Here is an 18,612-nt window from a genome sequence, read left to right on the forward strand (position 1 = left end):
AAGGACATCACACAACACCCAGTCATCACGAGGCAGAGAAAATCCCTGACCCCGCCGGGAATCGAACCCGGGAACCCGCGCGTGGGAAGCGAGAACGCTACCGCACGACCACGAGCTGCGGACTGGCTGACAGAATCATCGTGTTGCACGATAACGCCCGTCGCAACACTGTCAATCGGACGAAGATGATTTGGTTGGGAAACACAGCAACATCCTCCGTACAACCCGGATCGCTCACAGTGTGGTTTTCACATCTTTGGTGACGTGAAGAAAGACATGTGTGTCATAATGCGTGTGGTGATTACTTTTGAATGGAACCATTCCACAGTCCCGATCTGGCGAGTATTCGGTTTTCATTTGACGGACTCTCATACATAGCACAATTTTACTGCATTATACACCGTATTTTATCTCCTTGTACACAACCAAAGTCGGTGTGTGAAGGGATGAGTGAAAACTGTGTCTATTCAAATATGCGCCCGGTATTCCTGGAAACAACCTGCTCATTACTTTACTTGCAACTCAAGAGCTCTCGTCCACCGAAAACACTCTCAATGAATCACGGTCTATCAGCATTCGGAAAGTCCTCGTCCACCTCAGTGGACAACCACTTCAACAATCACCCTTACAAGGGAACCTCCCCATCGCACCCCCCTCAGATTTAGTTATAAGTTGGCACAGTGGATAGGCCTTGAAAAACTGAACACAGATCAATCGAGAAAACAGGAAGAAGTTGAGTGGAACTAAGAGAAAATAAGCAAAATATACAAACTGAGTAGTCTATGCCCAAGACAGGCAACATCAATGAGACTCTGAGCTCAGGAGCGCCGTGGTCCCGTGGTTAGCGTGAACAGCTGCGGAAGGAGAGGTCCTTGGTACAAGTCTTACCTCGAGTGAAAAATTTAATTTTTTATTTTCAGACAATTATCAAATTTCAGGCACTCACACATAATCAACTTCGCTCTCCAAAATTCCAGAACATGTTCAGATTTGCTTGGACATATGCAGGATTTGACGGTCTACACACGGAAAAATTTGAAAACGTTAAAAACATATGTTTTGACAGAGCACAGAGAAAACTGTGCGACTGTGAAACTGTTGCATTCACTTGTTGCAGTTTATGAGACAAACTCTTATGTTTTCATCACTTTGTTGGGAGTGATTTTCACATCCACAAGAAAACCTAAATCGGGCAAGGTAGAGGAATCTTTTTACACATTCGCCAAGTGTACAAGTTAGATGAGTCGACAACATATTTCTGTCATGTGACGCACATGCCTTCACCAGTGTCGTATAGGATATATCAGACGTGTTTTCCTGTGGAGGAATCGGTTGACCTATGACTTTGCGACCAAATGTTTTCGGTTCCCACTGGAGAAGCACGTCCTTTCGTCTGCTAATCGCACGGTTTTGCGGTGCGGTCGCAAAACACAGACACTAAACTTATTACAGTGAACAGAGACGTCAATGAACGTACGGACAGATCATAACTTTGCGAAAATGAAGAAAGTAAACTCTTCACTCGAGGGAAGACTTGAACCAAGGACCTCTCGTTCGGCAGCTGCTCACGCTAACCACGGGACCACGGCGCTACTGAGCTCGCTTCCTAATAGATGTTGCCTATGTTGCGCAGGGACTACTCAGTTTGTATATTTTGCTTATTTTTTCATAGTTCCACACAACTTCTTCCTGTTTTCTCGATTGATTTGCGTTCAGTTTTTCAAGGCCTATCCACTGTGCCAACTTATAACTAAATCTGAGGGGGGTGCGATGGGGAGGTTCACTTGTTAGTAAGACTCTACCTTGCGTAGAGCGGAGTTCGTGCGCCTTGTGTATTAGTGTGTGTACAGGCGCGACAAGAAATGTAAAGGGAACGTCCGCGGTAAGCCACGTGGCCACTATGACGTTGGTCGACAACCAAAGTAGGCGGGAACTTGGTTTGGCGCTGTTCAAAACAGAAAATAACATATTACTGAGGCATGTTGAAGACCAACGACTGTGAGGTGTTTAACTGAAACGAACGTCAGGGTGGAGCTACGGATAATACTCGCTTCGAATGCGGTAGCGGTTGTACCAACATCAGTGGATTCCGCCGACAAATGACAGTGGTTGAAAACGGCCGATCTTTACAAATTACTACGCCAGTACTTGCGCTGTCACAATGCAATCGTACAGATTTCGGATGACAGTCGGCGAAATACAAATCGTTTCGTTTTATTTCAGAAACAAAACAGTCTTGAATTGAATGCTGGCCCCAATTTTGGCTGGACCAGCGTGGGGATCTTCCTACACGTCGGTCAATAAAATAATTTGAAAATTTAGACAGCTGAAAGGTGTTTGATTTGACATTCTATACTGAACAGCCGAGGTTCCGCAACCATACGGGAAAAGATGGACATAAAAGACAGTCTTGATTACGAAATTATTTAATATCAATGACGCGTTTCACCCTTTTGGGGCATCATTAAAATTGTGTAAAAGTGCTGGATATGCAATCCGCCCGTCATAAAGCCAAATAAAACGAAAAATGAACCCAGCAGTAATTGCATCTGTTTTCTTCGGTCGAATCAGTCAACGTTCTCAGACACGAAATATCGACTGTGAGTAATTGGTAAGCCACGTGCAGGAAAGAAGGTGATGACGCACGCATTCCCGACAGCCCCCAAATGCCCTCTGGCCTCTCTCTACCGTATTGCTTTCCTTGTAGTCGCTTGCTGACAGCCGCTCGGGTGAACTGGGTTAAAGGTTAAGAGCACCATTTCACGCCTTCGTGGACTGTTAATGGTGTGCAAGATAGGCCTTCAGTCTTGTGTCTGACCTTTCGTTCCGAGTAGAAGGGTAATGCGATCAATGTCACGCCTCTGTTTGGCGTTCTCAGAACACCCCAGAATGTTCCGAAAAAAACAGGCCAGTTATTTCTGCAGCGGTTCCCTATCTCAGTAGCCTCGATCCCAACCAGTAACGCTCGGAACGAAACATGAGTCTGACTACACGATTCTGTACAGCTATACTGCCTCTTTTAAGGAACCTGGCTTAAATGTCCCTACGTTACTGACACCCTACATATCATATTTAGGGCTAGGCGAACGATACACGCATTCGGACTCGCTCAGAATTTGTCGATATACCGTAGTGCTCGATATAGAATCGAATCTGCTTCAAGAATTGGAATACATTTGACTTGGGTGGCGCGAATGCAAGCGATACGCGAAAAACTACGAAACAGGCACAACAGAAAGTTATAACTCTGTTTAAACTTTAACTAGGCAATAAACAAAGAAAAAAGAATTGTTAACAAATTTGCTATACGAGTTCGAATACAGTATGTATGGAAATAAACAGTTATGGTGACTTTTAAGTACAGCTAATAGTCAAAGGACCGTAAACGGCATAAACAGTCATCTTTGTCGTCACTGATGCCCGATGCTCTCTTTCGATATACACGGTCCAGTCACGTTATAGTGACTACCCCGTATGTTCGACGTGAACTAACCAATCACAAACAGCACACGGCCAAAAAGGAATCACCATTGGGTTTCGGGACAATGGTGGGAGCGTTCCCGAAGTGGTTAAGTTTGCAAACAGTTGCGTGCCGCCGTAGTTAAGTACACCGTGCGTGGCAAAATGGGGCTGTCCAAAACCATGGGTCACAGATGAAAGGTGTGGACGACGGATGCAGAGACGTGTACGGGCGAATAGACATATAGCTGATGAGCAACTGACCACCCAGATAAACAAACGGGCTACCAACAGAGACTCCTCAACGACCGTTCAGCGAACATTGCTACTAATGGGCTTCCACAGGAGGCGCCTGGTTCAGACGCCCATACTGACTGCAGTTCATCGGCGATGAAGACTGGAATGTGCCCTCCAGTACCCCGACTGGGCGTCCACCGAGCGGCGACAGATGGTCTTTTCAGATGAATTACGTATCGGACAGGTGGCAAACGTCCTGGACAATCATCGGAGGCGTCCATGCTTGAGGAGGGAGCGTTATGGTCTGAGGAATGCTTTCGTGGCATTCCCTGAGTGATCTCGTCATTCTGGAAGACACAACGTATCAACAAGAGTACGCATCTATCCTTAGGGACACGTCCACAGCTACAAGGAGGATGTTTTTCCTTAGCACGATGGTCTCTATCAGCAGATCAATGCAACGTGTCACAGAATTAGCACTGTACGTGTGTGGTCATTAGTTTACCGTATTCTCCTGACCACGAGACTCCCCGGATTTAAACCCAATCGAGAATCAGCGGGATTACCACGATCGGTCTTTCCGCATTATGGATCTTCAACCGAGAAACATTGCACAGTTGACCACGGCATCGGAGCTGGCATGGCTCCGCATCCCAGTTGGTTCTTCCAGAACCTCGCTGACTGTCTTCCTGCATTTCACGCGCAGGTTCGCACTGCAAAAGGCGGTTATTCAGGCTTCCAATAGGTGGTCACACTAACTGACTGGAAAGTGTAATATCTCTTCTAAATTGACAGAGAAAAGACTGTGAGAGATGTGGAGGAATAACAACAGTAATTAATTTCTTCCACATATGCTGTCGTCAATGAAATTAAATGACACCTCCTGGCAGCTTAAAACTGTGTGCTGGACCGAGACTCGAAGTCAGGACCTTTGCCTTTCGCGGGCAAGTGCTCTACCAACAGAGCTACCCAAGCAGTACTGGCAGAAGTACAGGTGAGAGGAGGGGGCGTGAGTCGTGCTTGGGTAGCGCAGTTGGTACAGCACTTGCCCGCGAAAAGCAAAGGTCCCGAGTTCGAGTCTCGGTCCGGCACACAGTTTTAATCTGCCAGGAAGTTTCATATCAGCGCACACTCCACTGCAGAGGGAAAATCTCATTCTGGAAATTAAATGACTTCCTCAGATTGCCAAGGAATGAGTATGAAAATTTTTCAATAGTAAAACCTTGCCTTCGCGTAACAATATAATTAAACTCTTTTTGTAAATGTGCTCTCCCAATCAAAATAATCCACAAGCCTTCTGCTAACTTGTAAACAGGCGAAAATGTAAACAAATCCCTCATCGAAATTATTCTACGAAATATTGAACTAAACAGAAAATATCACTGCCAAATGTCGATTGACTTTAACTTTAATTAAAATCAACGTACATCCTAAACATCTCAGTAAGATCGCATCAAACATTATAATAACCATTTAATTAATAGAAAAATCAGAGAGCACAAGTTTTTATAATACACAAAATCTCCCGAGACAATACTAGCGCGTTTATCGGGGAGCAATAATAACCTTCTTCACTTACGCAGTTAGCGATCAGGTACTCAGCCGGGTCGGTCTGTGGATGCTTCACGTAGCCTCCTGGTAATCGCCTGTAAAGTGAAAATATTTTGTAGTTACAGAAATGACAATACTCCTATTTTAAAACACCACCAAAAAAAAGGTTCAAACTGCTCTGAGCACTATGGGACTTAACTTCCGAGGCCATCAGTCCCCTAGAACTTAGAACTACTTAAACCTAACTAACCTAAGGACAGCACACACATCCATGCCCGAGGCAGGATTCGAACTGCGACCGTAGCGGTCGCATGGTTACACAGCTCGGCCATCCCGGCCGGCCAAACCCACATGTGACGCTTCGTCAAGAATGTCCTTTCGCTTCGGTTATTCATAAAACTATTGCAAATCTTAGTTTTTAATATGCAGGAGTACATCCCTTGTCTACCGTTCTCTCCTTCCACCAAATTCCCCGGATTTAAACTCAATCGAGACCACCTTCAATCGAGAAATTTAGCGCAGCTGGCCACGACGCATGAGATGGCACGGCTCCACATCCCTGTCCGTAACTTCCAGAACCTCATTGACCCTCTTCATGCACGTCTCGCAGCTGTTTATGCTGCAGAAAGTGGTTATTCAGGCTTTTTCTAGAAACTATCCCTTACAAACTCACATTCAGCAGCCGGTCAAGTGCCCATCGTAAACGATGACGTGACTGATTGTTCATGTCCTCTGTCGATCGATCTTTCCAGAGCGGGAACCGGAGGTATGTTAATAAACGACACATTCTCTTCGAGGTGCCCGACTTCGATAATGCACGCATACGTCGTGGTACGCCAACGCTTATCGTGTCGTAGCCGTCCAGCCGGCTTGCAGGCAGTCGTGTTCACGACCTCGTTCTTAAACGCTCGTAACTGACGCATACCCCCCCTCCCCCTCACAACTCACTCTCTCTCTCTCTCTCTCTCTCTCTCTCTCTCTCACACACACACACACACACACACACACAGAGCAGCCTTCCCCACAGTGTAAATACTAGCGGTGATAAAGCGAGAAGTCGTTCACAAGATGGAGGGGGGACACTGCTTAGCGGCCGGTTGTACGGCGGAGCACGCACTGCGTCGCGATGCGTGGTTTTTGTGCGTGCGCGTGGCGGCGCAGGCGTGCCGGCATCCGTCAGTCGCTTATCAGGCGTGCCGCGAACCCTCCCCCACGCACCACGATCTGTTTGCAGTGCGCAGCCGCTGATCCTGCAACAAGCGCTCCGTGACGCGACTTCCTAGCACTGGAAAATACAGCACGCGTAGCCATAAAATACCTTATTGCAGACGGTGTAAACATTAATTAATGATTACAGCGATACAATCTACTCTTCCGTATGCTGCGGTCCATTGCCGCTAAAGAACATTGTGCTGCCTCACATCTAACTTTAATCTCTATGGGGAATGAGGTAGTTTGATTTGGACAAGACAGGTGAACTCGGTATCTCAATGGGAAGGAAAAAGTTTTTCTTATCACCTCGAAAAAATAAAGTGACGTATTTAATTTTTTGTCTATTTGAAGATACAAGTCCGTAGCAGTGGTATACACTGAAATCCCCGCGTTACATGAGCGCAGCACGCCGCTAGATGGGACAAAAGAAAACGACGTAGCACTTCTACATTTTATAAGACAGAGACATAGGTACACTTCATTTGTTACACCAAAAAGAAATGCAGATGATAAACGGGTATTCATTGGACAAATATACAGGGTGATCAAAAAGTCAGATTAAATTTGAAAACTGAATAAATGACGGAATAATGTAGATAGAGAGGTACAAATTGACACACATGCTTGCAATGACATGGGGTTTTATTAGAACCAAAAAAATACAAAAGTTCAAAATATGTCCGACAGGTGGCGCTTCATCTGATCTGAATAGCAATAATTAGCATAACAAAGTAAGACAAAGCAAAGGTGATGTTCTTCACAGGAAATGCTCAATATGTCCACCATCATTCCTCAAACATAGCTGTAGTCGAGGAATAATGTTGTGAACAGCACTGTGAAGCATGTCCGGAGTTATGGTGAGGCATTGGCGTGGGATGTTGTCTTTCAGCATCCCTCGAGATGTCGGTCGATCATGATACACTTGCGACTTCAGTAACCCCAAAGCCAATAATCGCACGGACTGAGGTCTGGGGACCTGGGAGGCCAAGCATGACGAAAGTGGCGGATGAGCACACGATCATCACCAAACGACGCGCGCAAGGGATCTTTCACGCGTCTAGCAATATGCGGTGCAGCACCATCCTGCATAAACATCGTACGTTCCAGCAGGTGTTTATCAGCCAGGCTGGGGATGATGCGATTCTGTAACATTTCGGCGTACCTCTCACCCGTCACGGTAGCAGTTACCTGCTGTCCAGCGCCATCCGTCGGACATTTTGTGAACTTTGTTTTTTTTTGTCTTAATAAAACCCCATGCCATTCCAAGCACGTGCATCAATTTTTACCTCTCTATCTACATTATTCCATGGTTTATTATTTTCAAATTTGTTCTGAGTTTTTGATCACCCAGTATTATACTAGAACTGACATGTGATTAAATTTCACGCAATATTAGAGCATAGATCCTGAGAAATCAGTACCCAGAACAACCACCTCTGGCCGTAATAACGGCCTTGATACGCCTGGGCATTGAGTCAAACAGAGCTTGGATGGCGCGTACAGGAACATCTGCCCATGCAGCTTCAACACGATACCACAGTTCATCAAGAGTAGTGACCGGCGTATTGTGACGAGCCAGTTGCTCGGCCACCATTGACCAGACGTTTTCAATTGGTGAGAGATTTGAGGAATGTGCTGGCCAGGGCAGCAGTCGAACATTTCTGTATCCAGAAAGGCCCGTACAGGACCTGCAACATGCGGTCGTGCATTATCCTGCTGAAATGTATGGTTTCGCAGGGATCGAATGAAGGTAGAGCCACGGGTCGTAACACATCTGAAATGTAACGTCCACTGTTCAAAGTGCCGTCAATGCGAACAAGAGGTGACCGAGACGTGTAACCAATGGCACCCCATACCATCACGCCGGGTGATTCGCCAGTATGGCGATAACGAATGCACGCTTCCAATGTGCGTTCACCGCGATGTCGCCAAACACGGATGCAAACATCATGATGCTGTAAACAGAACCTGGATTCATGCGAAAAAATGACGTTTTGCCATTCGTGCACCCAGGTTCGTCGTTGAATGCACCATCGCTGGCGCTCCTGTCTGTGATGCAGCGTGAAGGGTAACTGCAGCCATGGTCTCCGAGCTGATAGTCGATGCTGCTACAAACGTCGTCGAACTGTTCGTGCTGATGGTTGTTGTCTTGCAAACGTCCCCATCTGTTGGTTCAGGGTTTGAGACGTGGCTGCTCGATCCGTTACAGCCATGGGGATAAAATGTCTGTCATCACGACTGCTAGTGATACGAGGCCGTTGGGATCTAGCACGACGTTCCGTATTACCCTCCTGAACCCACCGATTCCATATTCTGCTAACAGTCATTGGATCTCGACCAACGCGAGCAGCAATGTCGCGATACGATAAACCGCAATCGCGATAGGCTACAATCCGACCTTTATCAAAGTCGGAAACGTGATGGTACGCATTTCTCCTCCTTACACGAGGCATCACAACAACGTTTCACCAGGCAACGCCGGTCAACTGCTGTTTGTGTATGAGAAATCGGTTGGAAACTTTCCTCATGTCAGCACGTTGTAGGTGTCGCCACCAGCGCCAACGTTGTGTGAATGCTCTAAAAAGCTAATCATTTGCATATCACAGCACCTTCTTCCTGTCGGTTAAATTTCGCGTCTGTAGCACGTCATCTCCGTGGTGTAGCAATTTTAATGGCCAGTAGTGTAATACATACAGACTGGTCTCGCCTCAACCTTCCCCATGTTGAAACCAAAAGGTAAATCACGTGACGGAGTGCGAAACACTGTCTTTCCGCCATGCGAAGTGAAGCTGACATTTACAGTTTTTCATATTTCTGTCTCAAGTCAAGCATTGACGTTATCAGTTCAGCGTCTTATTGTATTATTTTTACACATATAGTGTTACGATTAATCTAATTTCTCCTAAACTCTCCGTATTAATGTCATGGTTATCGTTTTTTACGTTTGACCAGCTGTAAGGGTAAAATTTTGAAACTTTTTACTGAGAATTTATCCTTTATACAAGCAACGGAATTACAGTTCTTCAGTGAATTCCTGTATTTGTTCGATGGAAGTCACTTAGCTCGCCGCTTCCTGTAGACAACGAGAGGAAATATAAGCCCGGCAGGAAGCTCTTACTTTTCTGACAGTTCCCCAACAATACGTGTCGTGTGTTTTATTATGCTTTTACAAGAGATGACATGCATTGCTCTTCATAATTTCCGGTTTTTACCAAAATAAGCGTTTGCGTTTTATGGTTTTCGCTTCATTCAGTACAGATGTCGATATCATATCTATATATGAAGTTTTATACATTACGAAACGTCAGTTATAGAGGGAACTCTTGTACTCAGTTAGTCTCAAAATCTTCGTCATTTATCGACGTGAAGATCTGAGAACCAACATATTCTTTTGGGACAGATACACAATGTGTCTTGCCTTCATTGGTACTATTTACACATAAATAAATACTCTAGAATAGAGACCATTCACATCTGCTTGTTTATATCACACCTTAGCTTCAGTCTCTAAATTCACTGTCCTAATTCAGAAGAATGCGTTCGCAACATTGTTTTCAATGTTTAAAAATCTTCACTTGTGAAAAGAAATATTACTTCCTTTCACATATCTTTGCAACCAAACGCTGCACAAACTTGAACACCGGCCTTTACAAGCCATAGAATTCAAAGTCTACGTCACATTTAGCTTCCTTTGAATAGATAACACGTTCCCGCTTTACAGCTGTCGTCAATTTTATAAGACTGAAATGAAAACAAAGGTATTTCCGAAAACATTAATAAGAAACAGTTAAATGGAAGCGGAAAAACAGGTAACTTTATTACCTTATAAGGTGACTACAGATATTGAAACCGCTTATCTATACAAAGAAAATTTTGACAAAAACTGGGAAACACTACGGTCAAAGGCAATTGTCATGGCATTTAAGATTGCAAAACGTTTTACTACAGTTGATAAAAATGTAAATTATCTAGGACAATCGCGCCTTTATTTTTGCCTACATCTATTACAACGTAGTTATTCCACAACTGGAGCTAAAGCTATTTTTGAAATATACGGGCTACAACTGCCATTTTCCCGCTGCCAGAAGGGATACGGTGCCAATTGAATTTTCTCGTAAGACACTGTGAAGGTCACGTTATTTACACCAGAGTACCTCGCAAACTTGTTCGCAAATATTTGAGCCATTGCGTTAAGTGGGCGGGTTTGTTCCACTCGTTATACAAGACACGCGATTACCCGGTGGAGTAATTTTCGCGCTGGGCCAATTAAAAATAATTGTATCTGTATTCTGTCCTCAGCAAGTGCTGTAATTTTCGCTGTGGGCCATTTAAAAGCGATCGTATCTTATTCTGTCCTCACCGGAACACATAATTTTGAGTGCCTGATGCTTTCTCGAAGCGTTCGCGCAGAAACGTAGGTCCAAGTCTTTGTGAGCCTGCGTTAGGGATAAAAAGTTACTTCTACATAATACAGGACATTTCAAGAAATTTCATTTGATTTCACAAGCCTCTGGGTATTCAGCTTACGCTTTAAAACTACAAGTTTACCTCGGCGTCAGTTGCCATTTTCCGTACATAGGATAATTCCATCACGATGTTAAAAACTTTCAAGACTGATGGAGAAGGTAAATGTGTTAATGTGAGGTAAAGGACCGTGTCCAGAAACGATCCAGTAAAAAGTTATAAGCGAAAATCTTCCTGATACCTGTGATAGCGGAATAGATGTACCGTATTGTTGTTGCTGAGACTCTAGGGGTAGGCGACTTTCAGAGGTGACAATATGGACCAAAACAACAAAAAATGTGCCAAATAAACATGAGCACTAAAATGCATACCTTAAGAGGTATAAACACTTGTTCAATAGAAGAGATGTGTTTTACAGTAACAATGAGCAAGTGCCAATAGCTCCTAAGGTGAGCATTTTTGAGGCCACATTTACCGGACATTTTTTCCTTCTATTGGTCCATGATACCTCCTCCAAAAGCATGGAAACCAAAGATCTTGCAGTAGAAAAGATGTGTTTCACAAAATCGAAGATGAAGAAGTGCCCATAGCTCTTAACGTATGCATCGATACTAACACCACTACTCTCCATGACAGATTTAGAAGTTATTGTTACGAAGTTCTATGATATGTAACTGCATTTTTAGATGTAATACGAGAACCAGCAATGTTACAAAACAGTTCTAAATTGGACGATGTAACGAGCAAAAATTTTAATACTCAACTTCCTACGTGAATGTATTCGTGGCTCAGAACTTCTTCTTATCTAGGAGATAATGTAAAGGTCCAGGTTTGTCGCACATTAGTGAAGACAGTTAGTCACATTTTCATCATTTTTCTATTATTTACCACCCAGGCTTGGTTAACTTTGAAATTTATGTATCAGCTTTTTGCATACAAGTGATGCATAAATGCTTTTACATCTCAATCTTCTATACCTGATTACGAATTTCGGATTTAAAATTTATTCCATACAGAATCTTCCTTTTGTAAAACTTGATATATTTCCCTGTACTGCAAAAAAAAGTTATATCCTCCGGCCTATCTAAATCAATTAAAAAGATGCAAAGCAAGTATGAAAATTAAGTACTAAAGATTAAAAATTGTATATAAATAGCCGCATGGGTATCATGCCAGTAAAAAAACCCCCCCCCCCCCCCCCCCCCCCCCCCCCGCAACCCCCGGCCGCCCGAATTTCATCCACGGTTTCCACAAATGCAGGATAGTTTCTTCGAAAAGGACAATGCCGACATCCACCTGCATCCGTCCCTAACACGAACTTGTTATATATACACTGAAGATCCAAAGAAGGTGGTACGCCTGCCTAATATCGTGTATGACCCCCGCGAAATCGCAGAACCGCCGCAACACGATGTGGCATGGACTTGCCTGATATCTGAAGTAATGCTGGAGGGAATTGACACCATGGATCCTGCAGGGCTCTCCATAAATCCGAAAGAGTACGAGGGGGTGGACCACTCTTCTGAACAGCACGTTGCAAGCCATCCCAGATATGCTCAATAATGTTGATGTCTAGGGAGTTTAGCGGCCATCGGAACTGTTTAAACTCAGAAAAGTGTTCCTGGAGCCACTCTGTAGCAATTCTGAACGCGTGTGATGTCGCAAAGTCCTGCTGGAATTGCCGAAGTCCGTCGGAATGCACAATGGGCATGAACGGATGCTAGTGTTCGGACAGGATACTTACGTACATTTCACTAGTGATAGTCGTATCTAGACGTAACAGGGGTCCCATATCATTCCAGCTGCACATGCCCAAACCCTTACAGAGACGTATTCTGCCTGTTTCCATAACTGTATTTGAATACGCATTCTGCCGGCCGAAGTGGCCGTGCGGTTAAAGGCGCTGCAGTCTGGAACCGCAAGACCGCTACGGTCGCAGGTTCGAATACTGCCTCGGGCATGGATGTTTGTGATGTCCTTAGGTTAGTTAGGTTTAACTAGTTCTAAGTTCTAGGGGACTAATGACCTCAGCAGTTGAGTCCCATAGCGCTCAGAGCCAATACGCATTCTCACATCAGTTTCTTTGCTGCTTCGCTGTGTATCAATAGTATACCACTGGCCATTAAAATTGCTACACCAAGAACAAATGCAGACGATAAACGGGTATTCATTGGACAAATATATTATACTAGAACTGACATGTGAGAACATTTTCACGCAATTTGGGTGCATAGATCCTGAGAAACCAGTACCCAGAACAACCACCTCGCGCCGTAATAATGGCCTTGATACGCCTGGGCATTGAGTCAAACAGCTTGGATGGCGTGTAAAGGCACAGCTGCCCATGCAGCTTCAACACGATAGCACAGTTCATCAAGAGTAGTGACTGGCGTATTGTGACGAGCCAGTTGCTCGGCCACCATTGACCAGACGTTTCCAATTGGTGAGAGATCTGGAGAATGTGCTGGCCAGGGCAGCAGTCGAACATTTTCTCTATCCAGGAAGGCCCGTACAGGACCTGCAACATGCGGTCGTGCATTATCCTGCTGAAATGTAGGGTTTCGCAGGGATCGAATGAAGGGTAGAGCCACGGATCGTACACATCTGAAATGTAACGTCCACTGTTCAGAGTGCCGTCAATGCGAACAAGAGGTGACCGAGACGTGCAACCAATGGCACCCCATACCATCACGCCGGGTGATACGCTAGTATGGCGATGACGAATACACGCTTCCAATATGCGTTCACCGCAATGTCGCCAAACACGGATGCAAACATCATGATGCTGTAAACCGAACCTAGATTCATCCGAAAAAATGACGTTTTGCCATCCGTGCACGCAGGTTCGTCGTTGAGTACACCATCGCAGGCACTCTTGTCTGTAATGCAGCGTCAAGGGTAACCGCTGCCATGGTCTCCGAGCTGATAGTCCATGCTGCTGCAAACGTCGTCCAACTGTTCGTGCAGATGGTTGTTGTCTTGCAAACGTCGCCATATGTTGACTCAGGGATCGAGACGTGGCTGCACGATCCGTTATAGCCATGCGGATAAGATGCCTGTCATCTCGACTGCTAGTGATACGAGGCCGTTGGGATCCAGCACGGCGTTCCGTATTACCCTCCTGAACCCACCGATTCCATATTCTGCTAACAGTCATTGGATCTCGACCAACGCGAGCAGCAATGTCGCGATACGATAAACCGCAGTCGCGTTAGGCTACAATCCGACCTTCATCAAAGTTGAAAACGTGATGGTACGCATTTCTCCTCCTTATACGAGGCATCACAACAACGTTTCACCAGGCAACGCCGGTCAACTGCTGTTTGTGTATGAGAAATCGGTTGGAAACTTTCCTCATGTCAGCACGTTGTAGGTGTCGCCACCGGCTCCAACAGTTGTGTGAATGCTCTGAAAAGCTAATCATTTGCATATCACAGCATCTACTTCCTGTCGGTTAAATTTCGCGTCTGTAGCACGTCATCTTCGTGGTGTAGCAATTTTAATGACCAGTAGTGTATGTTGGGTCTCTATGTCAATGTTCTCGCTAGACGAGGATACAACGTCAACATCTTAACCACCGAGCCGTGCCCCTCACTGTTCCATATGTGGCGCAACGCGCGCGGAGTGTGTGAAACCAGAGCGCCAGTCGGAGAGTTTGAGGCGCGGGGAGGGCGCGGTCGTGGGAAACGAAGGCAGCGCGGGCGTGGGTGCTGCCCCAGACGGGGCCTGACTCACGGACGCCCACGCCTGCTTCCTTACCGGGCGGCACCCGTCTGGCGCCACAGACGGTGCAGGTAGCGCTCTGGCGCCAGTCGGCCGACTCCTCTCCTCTCCGTAATCGTTCAGCAGCCACGTGTGTGCGAAGAAAAAGACCACCTCCTTACTACTGCTTCTGTCTCCGCCGCCGTGGGAGTAGGAGAGGTTTGCTGGTGACAGACTCAGATGGGAACCTCCTTTTATGGTTCCTCGAGAGCGCAGCTACTTCCCTTTCGACTTTTACTAGCTGGCCCACGCCGCCTGCCGCCCACCGAACACTCAGGCCTGTGCTACAGACTGAGCGTCCTGCGGCGTCCATTTCCACTGGGCGTTTCAGAACGATTCACTGTACTTCACAAGTGAATCACATCATATAATTTTTATGGCCTTGATAATAACTGGTTGATAACTGAAGTGGAAGGCAGAATCGGACGATAGATCCAACGGAATGTACCGCTCACGACGAGGCTCTTACATACGGATCACCCAGCGATGTGGCGCAGTGGTTAGCGCACTGGGCTCGCATTCGGAAGGATGAAGGTTCAAACCCGCGTCCGGCGACCTCAGTTAGGTTTTCTGTGATTTCCCTAAGACCGCCGCTGTGGCCGAGCGATTCTAGGCGCTTCAGTCTGGAACCGCGCGACCACTACGGTCGCAGGCTCGAATCCTGCCTCAGGCGTGGATGTGTGTGACGTCCTTAGGTTAGTTAGGTTTAAGTAGTTCTAAGTTCTAGGGGACTGATGACCTAAGTTGTTAAGTCCCATAGTGCTCAGAGCCATTTGAACCATTTTTGATTCGATTTCCCTAAATCACTTCTGGCTAATGCCGGGATGGTTCCTTTGAGAGGGCACGGGCGATTTCCTTCCCCATCCTTCCCTAATCCGATGGGAGCGATGACCTCGCTCTTTGGGCCCCTACTCCAAATGAACGAACCAACCAACCAACATACAGTTCCCAACCTCGTTTTAGGGGCGGATGCAGAAGGATATCGGCATTGTCCTTGAAGAAACCATCCTGCCATTTGTGGAAATTTTGGATTAAATTCGGATGGGTGGGGGGTGGACTTTTTTATTGGAATGTTGCTTTTGCGTCCATCTACACACAATTTTTAATTTTTAGTACTTAATTCTCGTAATTTCTTAGCACTTTTTAACTGATTTGTGCAGGTCAGAGGCAACTTTATTTTAAGTACAGGGAAAGATATAATTAGTTATGACGAAGGTTCAGAATTAGACAGTATGTTAGAGCACTGAAAACAAAACAAGGAATAAAACAGAGATAAGACCGTAGTGGTGAGTACACAGTATATAATAACTAGATACTGTAACTGATAGACTTGCATTATTGGTAATACTGCCAATATGCACGATCCAGTCACGTTAATGTGATCAACGCCCGTGTTTGACGTAAACGTGCAGTAACCACTCACAGATGGCAGGTGGCAGCAACAGCATTGGAGCATACATAAAGCGTGTCGCAGGGATGGGAAGAACAGTGCAGTCGTTTTCGTAATGCCGGTTCAAATGGCCCTGAGCACTATGGGACTTAACACCTGAGGTCATCAGTCCACTAGACTTAGAATTACTTAAACCTAACTAACCTAAGGACATTACACACACACCCATACCCGAGGCAGGATTCGAACCTGCGACCGTAGCGGTCGTGCGGTTCCAGACTAAAGCGCCTAGAACCGCATGGCTACACCGGCCGGCGTAATGTCGGAACGTAGCGATTTATCTTACGTCCAAAGCGGTATGATCATTGGCTATCGCGCCACGTATGGAATTATTTCCGAAACGGATAAGTTTGTAAACTGCTCCCGTGCAGCCGTACTAAAGTATACCGCGCGTTGTAAAATGGCGCTATCCGAAAGGGGCGCCAAGACACCTATGGTGCACAATGGACCATAGTTGACAGGGATGAACTTCGACTGCGGCTGTGTGGACGGGCCAAAAGACGTGCAGCTGTTGAGTAACATATGAACCAATGGGCTACCAACAGTGTCCCCTCAAGGACCGTTCAGCGAACGTTGGTGCGCATGACGCTCAGTTCAAATGTTTCAAATGGCTCTAAACACTATGGGACTTAACATCTGAGCTCATCAGTCCCCTAGACTTAGAACTACTTAAACCTAAGGACATCACACACATCCATGCCCGAGGCAGGATTCGAACCTGCGACCGTAGCAGCAGTGCGGTTCCGGACTGGAGCGCCTGGAACCGCTCGGCCACAACGGCCGGCTGGGCCTCAGTAGTAGGCCCTTGGTTCATGGATCCATGCTGACTATTGTTCATCGGCGACGATGGCTGTAATTTGTTTGTTACTGGACGTCCACTGAGTCGGGACAGGTGGCTTTGCAGATGAATCACGTTTTACGCTCCATCCGACAGATGGCCGTTGGCGTGTACGGCTCTGCAAACTATCTTCGGAACGGTCCAGGCCGGAGGAGGGAGCGTCATGGTCTGGGGAACGTTTTCTTGGCATTCCCTGTGTGTTCTTGACAATCTAGAAGGCACAATGGATCAAGCATCCCTACGAGAAGTTCGCTTATTTCCTCGGCATGATGGAATTTGTCGGAAGGAGAATGCGTGACACACAGCTCGCTGTGTACGGGCGTGGTTCGAACAGTACGAAAATGATGTGATTCTTCAGTTTCTCCCGGCGTATTTCTTGCTCGAAAAGTCCACGGGTGTGCTGCCGGTCTATAGAGTCCAACGGGCACAATATTTCGGCTATCAGACATGTTGCCATCGTCAGGTGCGCTGACGAACTGAGCTCCGGAGGGCTGGCGGCCGTCAGCCGCCAGCCGTCAGGAGCTCAGTTCGTCAGCGCACCTGACGATGGCGACATATCTGATCGCCGAAATATTGTGCCCGTTGGACACTATGGACCGGCAGTACACCCGTGGACTGTTCGAGTAGTACGAAAATGAATTTACCGTAGTGCCCTGGCCATCAACCTCTCCGGATACAACCCAATCGATATTTTGTCGGATGAGCTCGATCGGACTGTTCGCAGCATGGCTCCTCACCCGAGAAACCTAGCGCAGTTGGTCACTGTGCTGGAGTGGGCATGGCTCCACATCCCTGTTGTTACCTTCCAGTTCCTCACTGATTCTCTTCCTGCATGCTGCGGTGAAAAAGGTGGTCATTCAAGCTTTTGACAGGTGATCACATTAATGTGACTGGACCGTGTACTTGCTGCATGTGTCCTACAAGAGTATTACGTCGTGTAGATTAACAAGGGCCAACGGCCTTGCCGCAGTGGTAACACCAGTTCCCGTCAGATCACCGAAGTTAAGCGCTGTCGGGCTGCGCTAGCACTTGGATGGGTGACCACCCGGTCTGTCGAGCGCTGTCTCCAAGTGGGGCGCATTTCAGCCCTTGTGAGGCAAACTGAGGAGCTACTTGATTGAGAAGTAGCGGATCCAGTCTCGGAAACTGACAAACGGTCGGGAGTGCGGTGTGCTGACGACATGTCCCTCCATATCCGCATCCAGTGACGCCCTTGGGCTGAGGATGACACGGCGGCCGGTCGGTACGTTGGGCCTTCATGGCCTGTTCAGGAGGCGTTTAGTTTTAGATTAACAAGGAAATGAGGTATACAAGTTTCTTCTGTCTCAATTTAGCACTGATTCATCTGACTGCATTTATTTATATTAAGTGTTTAATTTTTCTGCGCACAGGAAGAGAAAGCGTTCCTAGTATTCCCTGTAGTCTCTCGTCCCCAGGAGCGTCAGCACAGGTGTTAGAAGGGGATATTTTAACGCCACTAGACGCCGAAGCCATGTTGCAGACTGTTGTCTTCCATTGTCGCATCTAGAGAACAAGTGGTTCACACCATCCGCGATTCCACATACACAAAACGGTGACTCAGCAGCTTACACGAGATGCAGATGCTGTCGGAAGCATGCTTGATAGTTCAGTCGTGCTA

At 46.4% G+C, this 18,612-nt stretch overlaps 1 protein-coding gene across 1 annotated transcript in view; it reads right to left on the reverse strand.

Annotated features, from left to right (window-relative positions):
- The window catches only part of LOC126418759 (uncharacterized), a 462,747-nt gene that overhangs the window by 344,556 nt on the left and 99,579 nt on the right, over positions 1–18,612 (reverse strand). The window contains exon 2 of the mRNA XM_050085687.1: positions 5,276–5,342. The gene's annotated coding sequence lies outside the window, so the exon portion shown is untranslated. The remainder of the gene's footprint in view (positions 1–5,275; positions 5,343–18,612) is intronic.

Source organism: Schistocerca serialis, chromosome 1 (genome assembly GCF_023864345.2).
Source record: "Schistocerca serialis cubense isolate TAMUIC-IGC-003099 chromosome 1, iqSchSeri2.2, whole genome shotgun sequence".
Classification (NCBI taxonomy): domain Eukaryota; kingdom Metazoa; phylum Arthropoda; class Insecta; order Orthoptera; family Acrididae; genus Schistocerca; species Schistocerca serialis.